Raw genomic sequence first — 9563 nt, 5'->3', positions numbered from 1 at the left:
TCTGTCACTCCTATGAACCAACAAACAAACGAAAGGATGGATCAATGAGTAATATCAGGAGAGTGTTCATTTGTTCACAATGTAGTTGTGCACAAAATCCATACCAGATAGGGGTAAATAATTAATCAATGCACAATTTTATTTAGAAAAATATAAAAAATAAGGAGTGAGTATTAAATGACAGCTAAAACAACCAGTGTGAATAGATGGAAAAAAGGTACACTGGTAAATAACACATATGTCCTGGCACAAAGCTGCAAAATACAATGCTAAACAATCATGGCTGCAGTAATCAGAGTGCTAGGAGGACCATGCAAAAAGAGTAAACGGGCATCATAGCCTTACAAAGGTCAACTAGTGACCCAAAATGATGGATAACAGAAGCATTAATGTAACCTAGGGTAACCGGTACAAAATCTCAGCGAGGGAAGGCTATATACTAGTACCTTGGGACATGATGGCAGGAGAATGCTGGCATGCTGACAGGGCAGAATGGAGCCTCGACGCGCGTTTCACCGCCTTGGCTTCGTCAGGAGGCATCGTAAGTAAAAAAGGGCTAGAATATTTATATGGGAGTGAGAAGGACCCTCAGCGAATCGGCGCGCAGACCCATCAAGATGTGTGCACCCCGACGGGGTGGGCCACCGCGCACCACAGAAGATGGGAAGGAGGACGTGCGTCATCACTGCCCATCTCTATGGTGACACGCCCGGCCAGCAACGCCGCCAGAGTGACACAACGCATGCGTGGGGTGTGTCTGCACCAGAGAAGACCTTACAGAAGTAGGTGCCCGTCAAAGGAAATAGCTGCCTGCCAGGTAAATCAAATAATTTGTCCGGAAGATGAAAAAGGATGTTGTAAATGAAGATTTACCTGTGCGTCGTCACTAACCGTATCTATGGTAACGCGCCCAGCCAATCGCGTCGTGAGGTCAACACAGCGCATGCGTGGGACACGTCACCATCGGAGAGGAAATAAGATGCTCCCGATTAAAAGCGTGGCTGTTGTAGAAACAAGTCAATCAAACTAACGCAAGGCATACCAGAAATGAAAGGCTGCCGATTATTATAGGAAGCATAAAATTAGATGGAGATAAGATGGACACGGGGTGCACTAAGTCCAATCACATACAGAATTTAAAAACAAAGAAAAAAGGCAATTTGTAATCACCAACCAATGTGTAAGGTATAGGATAAAGACGCGGTATCCACCGCTAGTCGCGTATACCTGGAAGCGTCCCATGCTAGTATTTATATAGTGCGGTAAAGTAGTGACTGAAGCTGCGCGGCTGGAAGATGCCGACCGGAAGTGACGTATCATGCGTTCCACTAGGGCGGAAGTGGGTGGGAATTGGATTGTGCCTTCCAGTGATGCCGTCTAGCGTTTCATAGGCCGGAAGTAGATAAGTGCATTCCAAGGAGGATAGAACGCTGCTAAGCTGTGTGTAAGGCTATGTGCACATGTTGTGGATTTTGATGCATTTCCGTGGCATTTTTGGCAACACGGATTCGCATCAAATCCGCAGTGTAGTGCACAGTCAATGTTAGTCTATGTGAAATTGACATTTGTTGTGCACATGCTGCGGAAAAAAATGCGCGGAAACGCAGCTGTGTTTTTCCCCGCAGCATGTCAATTCTTTTGGTTCATCTGCAGCGTTTCTGCACCCATTGACTTCCATTGAGTCGGGCACATACGCAGCAAAACCGTAGATGTAAAAAAGATTTGTGGTTTCTGCAGATCGGGAGGAGGGAGAGTCTGGGCGGAGTGTGGGCGTATATAGTGTGTGCGGGGGTCTGCGTGTATGTGTCTCTGTGTGTCCCTGTGTGTGCGTGTATGTGTGTGCAGGGGTCTACGTGTATGTGTATCTGTGTGTGCGTATATAGTGTGTGCAGGGGTCTACGTGTATGTGTCTGTGTGTGTGCGTATATAGTGTGTGCGGGGGTCTGCGTGTATGTGTATCTGTGTGTGTGTCCCTGTGTGTGCGTATATAGTGTGTGCAGGGGTCTACGTGTATGTGTGTGTGCATGTATAGTGCGTGCGGGGGTCTGCGTGTGTGCCTCTGTGTGTGCGTGTCTGTGTAAGCAGCCATTGTCTGATAGGATTACTGCTCCCATCTGGCAATGAATGCTCACAGTGACAGCATTGCCGATGATGGGAAAGTAGTCCCATCAGACAATGGCTGTGTTCAGTAGTAAAATAAAAAACATACAGAATATACAGCATATAACATACAGTACATACACATAACATACAACACATAACATACAGTAGATACTTACCAAAAACCTAGTCCTCGAAGCCCTCGATTCTCCTGTAATAAAAATAATATAATAAACCAACCTATACTTACCTTTCCACCGTAGTCCAGTTAATAACCAGTGTCCCAAGACCAACTCCCATGTAGATCAGTGACATCGGGCGATGTCTGTGCTTTACAGGGGCCCCGCGATGAACTGACAGCGAGTGTAATCTTCCGCGATGTATATCCCTCCACTGCTGCCGGGAGAGAGGTCACTTAAGTTCATTTTCTCGCCGGCAACGCTGTGTGGGAAAATTCCGACGCAGCATAGCCATAAAATGAGCCTGAACTCAGGTAACCTCTTCAGTGATGCACTGCAGGAGCCATTATCACCTGTCAGTGCACCGTGGGAGGCCTATAGAGCGGTGACATCTCCTGATGCTATGGGGGAGATCGTCATGGGACACTCGTTATTAATTGGACTGTGTTGGGCAGGGAGTATACGGTTGGTTTATTATTATTATTTTTTTGCAGGTGATCGATGGCTTCAGGGAATTAGGCGTGGTTGTAAGTATGGTGAAATTAAGAATATTAAAATACTTTTTTCTGGCTGTGTCTTTTTTTAACTCTTTCACTACTACAAGATTAGTAATGGATAGGTGTCTTATTGACGTCTCTCCATTTCTAACCAGGCTTGATGTCACCTTACAATACAAAGGTGACATTAACCCCTTATTACCCCATATCCCACCGCTACAGGGCAGTGAGTGGTAAGAGAGGGGCCAAGTGCCAGAATTTCTGGGGCAGCTGGGAGCTGGTGTTTGCAGCCGGGGGGGGGGAGGCAATATCCATGGCCCCTCTCTAGGCTATGAATATCAGCCCGCAGCTGTCTACATAACCTTTCTGGCTATATATTATAGGGGGACCCCACATCATTTTTTGGAGGGCTCCCCCTATTTTAATAGCCAGTAAAGGCTAATTATACAGTTGCGGGCTGATATTCATAGCCTGGGAAGCTCCATGGGTATGACCCGCTTCCCAGGCTATAAACACCGGCCCCCAGTCGCCGGCTTTCCCACTCTGGACCTGAAAATTGCGCGGGAGCCCACGCAATTTTTTTTCCCATTTTTTTTTTAAATTAAACAGATATTGCTTTTAAGGCCGGGGTCACACTTGTGAGAAACTCGCACGAGTCTCGCACCTCAATACCCGGCACTGCTGCCGGTGCTCGGGACCGGAGTGTTCGGCTACATGTATTTCTATGCAGCTGAATGCTCCGGTCTCAAGTGTGACCACTGCCAACGCAGATTTTGTGTGTGTGTCTTTAACTCTTTATGTACCATTTTATTATCTCTATTACTAAACTTCGGGCTTGGTATTACCTATCTGTAGATATATCTATAGATACTGTAGATGGATACATATATCTATAGATAGATGGATATATATATATATATATATATATATATATATATATATATATATCTATAGATAGATCTATACATAGATAGATCTATCTCTAGATCTATCTATCTATAGATTTATCTATCTATTATCTATCTATCTATTATCTATCATCTATCTATTATCTATCTATCTTATCTATCTATGTATTATCTATCTACTATCTATCTATTATCTATCATCTATCTATCTATCTATCTATCTATCTATCTATCTATCTATCTATCTATCTATCATCTATCTATTATCTATCATCTATCTATTATCTATCTTTCTGTGTGTGTAAACATTATTTTTCAATGGAGTATGTAAATGAAGAGGTTGGACAAGAAATGACATCACATTTTTTTTTGCTCAATAATAGATCTTTAGTTTTCAAAAACGCATACAAATCTGCATGAAAAAAACGCATTAAAAAACTCATCAAATCTGCACCTGCGTTTTCTAGCAAGAGAGGAAGAATCTGCACAGAAAATTCCACAAGCAAATCTGCAACGTGTGCACATACCTTAAAGTGGATCCGTAGACAGGAGGTGATCTTTCTAGTTCAACTGGAATTATTAGTTATGAAATAAGAAATACAAAGATGTTAATATTGATATATATTGATACATAATCTCCATTCACATATCTTATGCACTGTAACACAAGTAAGTTATGACTGTGGCAAGAATGATTGGATATTATAATCCCTGTTTAAGCCTTTTGGGGCCAATGTTTGAAGTTCATTGATCCAAAAAGCCTCTCTCCTTTTGAGGAGGCTAATACGATTTCCACCTCTTAGTGGTACTTTGACCTGTTCTATTACTTGAAACTTAAGTTGTGCAATGGAGTGACCAGAGGTAATGAAGTAATAGGGAATTGGCAATAATAGATTTTTACACCTAATAGTTGATTTGTGCTTTGAGATGCCATCTTTAAAGGGAACCTGTCACCCCAAAATTCGCCTACAAGATAAAGCCACCGACATTAGGGACTTATCTACAGCATTCTGTAATGCTGTAGATAAGCCCCCAATGTAACCTGAAAGATGAGAAAAAGAGGTTAGATTATACTCACCCAGGGGCGGTCCCGCTGCGGTCCGGGTCCAGCACCTCCCATCTTCATACCCTGACGTCTTCTCCTTGCCTTCCTGCCGCGGCTCCTGCGCAGGCGTACTTTGTCTGCCCTGTTGAGGGCAACGTAAAGTACTGCAGTGCGCAGGCTCTTGGCCTCTCTGACCTTTCCGGCGCCTGCAACCTGTAGGACTTTGCTCTGCCCTCAACAGGACAGATAAGTACACCTGCATCGGAGCCGCGGCAGGAAGATAGGAAGAGGACGTCATAGCATGAAGATAGAAGGCGCTGGACCCGGACCGCGACACCCATTGGACCGGACCGCAGCGGGACCGCCCCTGGGTGAGTATAATATAACCTGTTTTTCTTATCTTGCAGGTTACATCGGGGGCTTATCTACAGCATTACAGAATGCTGTAGATAATCCCCTGATGGCGGTGGCCTTAGCTTATAGGCCAATTTTGGGGCAACAGATTCCCTTTAATAGGTTGCGTGGTCTCACCTACATAAAGCAGGCCGCAAAGGCATTTAATGATGTCACATGTCGAGTATTCTTTTGTGGTGTATTTTTTGCCAGTATAGGGATGATAGAAATTATTTCCTTGCTGGACATTGTTGCACTGTATACATTGCAGACGGGGGAAAGTGCCAAATTTGGGATTCATAAGGAATCATTGTTGTGGTTGGTGTGAGGGACACACATCCGCTTTAACCTCCACGTATATCCCTTGGTTTTCTAAAACAAGTTAGGAATGGTTAATTGAATTCTTTAATATTGGGGTAAGCTGTCCCCAAAATATGCCATTGTCGTTTTGTGAATATGATAGGCTAGAGGATGATAATTATGGACAAAGGGAATGTGATTCCCTGATTTAGGTTTAGGAGAAATTGTAGTGTTGGATATGTCCAGTGTGTGTTGTGGATAACCTCTTTCAGAGAATTTAGAACGCATTTCTTCGAGTCGTTGTTCTGTTGGTTTGACATATAGGTCTGTGGATAGACAGCCCAAGTCGTCTTTTATTACTAATGTGTCAAAAAAATTGATTTGTTTGGAGTCATGTGTCGTAGTAAAATCAAGGCCTGGCCATGAGGATCGCAGGCGGAGAAAAGAGGAATTTAATGAGTCTTGGGAACCACCCCAAATGAAGAAAATATCATCGATGTACCTCTTCCGCACCAGGGCATGTGAGCAGAAGAGGTCATCGATGTAAATTATGCTATCCACGTAGTGGGCCATGTAACAGTTTGCATAGGGTGGTGCAGTATTTGAGCCCATAGCTGTGCCCTTAATTTTTAAGTAAAAAGTGTCTTCAAAGAGAAATTTTTCGTTAAAATTATAGAAAGTAGGTCACAGCATAGATTAATTTGTTCGGGATCAAAATTTGCAGAAAAGAGTAAGCGATGTAATAATTTAATCCCTTCCAAATGAGGTATAGACGCATATAGGTCTTTTACATCAAAGGTAACTAAAAGTGTTTCTTTAGGGATGGGACCAAGACTATGGATCAGATCAAGAAAAGCTCCTGTATCTAATGGAAAATAAGTTGTTTGTCTTATCAATGGTGTTAGGATTTTTTCCAAATATCTTGAAATCGGTGACAAGATAGACTCCGTGGACGCAACAATTGGTCTCCCTGGTGGATTGTTCAAACTTTTGTGAATTTTTGGGAGTATAAAATACGGAAGTAATAGGGAACTGTTTGGTTAGAAACTCACAGTTTTTTTTTTATCTACAATGCCTAAGTTGGTGTATTTTGGGTTTCCTGAATGAGGTGTTTTATTTCATGGGTCGGATCATCCTGGAGTGACTTGTAGACAGAGGTATCGCTTAATTGGCGGTAAACCCCTTGCATGTAAGTGGACCTGTCTAAAATCACTATGGCCCCGCCCTTGTCCGCTGGTTTAATGATAAGGTTTTTGTCGTCCTGGAAGGTTTTTAAGTCTTGTTAGTCTAAAGATGTAACATTAGAGGGATAGTGGAATTTACCTCTGTCTAAATCTTGTCTAAGATTTTAAAAGGCATCATCAATTAAAGAAATTAATGTTTCGAGGGCATGGGAGCCTGTTGGAGGTCTATAAGTGCTTTTGTTCCTCAGGCCCAGGTTGTCAGAGATCAAAAGCAGGCCATGTGATGAAGTTTCACATGTTGTGATGGTGTCAGATTCGGCAAAATGTAATTTCAGACTCCTTACACTCATCACTGTCCCCAATCTCCTCTTGTTCCTGTCCTGATCTGGCTGTACATCACTACAATGACACTCTTAGAAGCACCCTAGACCAAGTAGCTCCCCTCACCCTCAGAACCTCCAAACACAGAGTGAAACAGCCCTGGCTCACATCGCAAACCCGATTTCTCCAGCGATGCTCCAGGTGTGCTGAACGCTTATGGAGGAAAACTCGCACCCCAGAAGACTTCATACACTTCAAATTTATGTTAAGGACCTATAACTCTGCCCTTCACATCGCCAAACAGACCTACTTCACCACTCTGATCTCATCACTATCCAACAACCCCAAGAAACTTTTTGACACCTTTCACTCCCTCCTCAGGCCAAAAGCACAAGACCCTATCACAGACATTTGTGCTGATGACCTGGCCTCCCACTTTATAGAGAAAATAGACAATATCCGTCAGGAAATCCGCTCCCAGACACCAAGTGCAATGACTCCCATTCCTCCCTGCATCTCCCCTGGCTCACTCTCCACATTCGATCCCATCACAGAAGAAGAAGTCTCCAAGCTCCTCTCCTCTTCTCGTCCAACTACATGCACCACCGACCCCATTCCCTCACACCTCCTCCAGTCTCTCTCTCTAGTCGTCACAACTCACCTAACTACAATCTTTAATCTCTCCCTCTCCTCTGGCATTTTCCCCTCCTCCTTCAAACACTCTATCATTACTCCATTACTAAAAAAACCCACCCTTGACCCATCATGCGCAAACAACTACAGACCGGTCTCCAATCTCCCCTTCATCTCAAAACTCCTGGAGCGCCTAGTCTACTCCCGCCTTACCCGTTACCTCTCCACTCATTCCCTCCTAGACCCTTCACAGTCCGGGTTCCGCCCCCTACATTCAACAGAAACTGCACTCATCAAAGTGACCAACGACCTTCTGACAGCAAAATGTAACGGTGACCACTCTCTGCTCATTCTCCTCGATCTTTCTGCAGCTTTCGACACTGTTGACCACCCTCTCCTACTCTCCAGGCTCCAGTCACTAGGCATTAAGGACACTGCTCTCTCCTGGTTCTCCTCCTATCTTTCTGACCACTCCTTCAGTGTTCTGTTCTCCGGCTCCACTTCATCTCCTCTTCCTCTCACTGTCGGGGTACCTCAGGGCTCAGTCCTTGGCCCCCTTCTCTTCTCCCTCTACACGGCCCCAATTGGACAGACCATCAGCAGATTTGGCTTTCAGTACCATCTTTATGCTGATGACACACAACTATACACGTCAGCCCCTGACCTTACCCCCGCTGTACTACAGAACGCCACTGACTGTCTGTCTGCAGTCTCTAACATCATGGCCGCTCTCTATCTGAAACTCAACCTCTCCAAACTGAACTTCTTCTGCTCCCGCCTTCTACAAACCTCCCTAAATCTGACATTTCCCTCTCCGTGGGTGGCACCATAATACCACCCCGGCAGCAGGCACGCTGTCTGGGTGTTATGTTTGAATCCGATCTCTCCTTCACCACCCACATACAATCTCTTGCCCGCTCGTGCCGCTTACACCTAAAGAACATCTCTAGAATCCGCCCTTTTCTCACCATGGAGACAACAAAAACTCTCACTGTCGCCCTAATCCACTCCCGTCTGGACTACTGCAACTCTCTATTAATTGGCCTCCCCCTCACACGACTTTCCCCTCTCCAGTCTATCCTTAATGCAGCAGCCAGGGTCGTCCATCTGGCTAATCGTTACTCGGACGTGTCTGCTCTTCGCCAGTCGTTACACTGGCTGCCCATTCATTACAGGATACAATTCAAAGTACTTGTTCTCACCCACAAAGCTCTCCACAGTGCGGCACCCCCTTACATCTCCTCCCTCATTTCTGTCTATCGGCCTAGCCGACCGCTGCGCTCTGCAAACGACTTTTGACTAACCTCTGCACTAATCGGTACCTCCCACTCCCGACTCCAAGACTTCTCCCACGCTGCGCCAATCCTCTGGAATGCTCTACCCCAAGATATTAGGACCATCCACAACTTGCATAGTTTTAGGCGCTCGCTCAAAACTCATTTGTTCAGAGCGGCCTATCACGTTCCCTAATCAGTCATTTTATGTTTGTGTGTGTGTGTAGCCCATTCACTATCTCCATCTACCCCCCACCCCCTGAAGATGGCTGGACCATCATTGTAAATACATCATTGCAAATACACACCTGTACTTTGTATCTCCCCACCTCATTGTAGATTGTAAGCTCTCACGAGCAGGGTCTTCTTATTTTGTCTTATTTTGCTTTATTACTGTATTGTTAACATTGTTACCTATGACTGTTGTGTTTGAAACTGTTAAACTGTAAAGAGCTGCGGAATATGTTGGCGCTATATAAATAAAGATTATTATTATTATTATTATTATTATTATTAATAATTTCAGTCTGAGTAACCTATAGAATCTTTGTAAATCCATCTCCAAATTGAAGGTATTTTATTTTTATCTTGAGCAAAAAGAGAGGCCCTTTTGTAATACCTGGTATTCAGCTATGCCTAAAATTTTGGCCGAAATATTTACAAGGGGATTGTTACCTGGGAACGGGTTATACGAGTGAAGTCCATGTGCCTGTGAGTGCCTCTTGCCTC

This window comes from Ranitomeya variabilis, chromosome 2, assembly GCF_051348905.1.
Source record: "Ranitomeya variabilis isolate aRanVar5 chromosome 2, aRanVar5.hap1, whole genome shotgun sequence".
NCBI classification, from domain to species: domain Eukaryota; kingdom Metazoa; phylum Chordata; class Amphibia; order Anura; family Dendrobatidae; genus Ranitomeya; species Ranitomeya variabilis.
The sequence above is the reverse complement of the archived record's forward strand: the minus strand, read 5'-3'. Positions refer to the sequence as shown.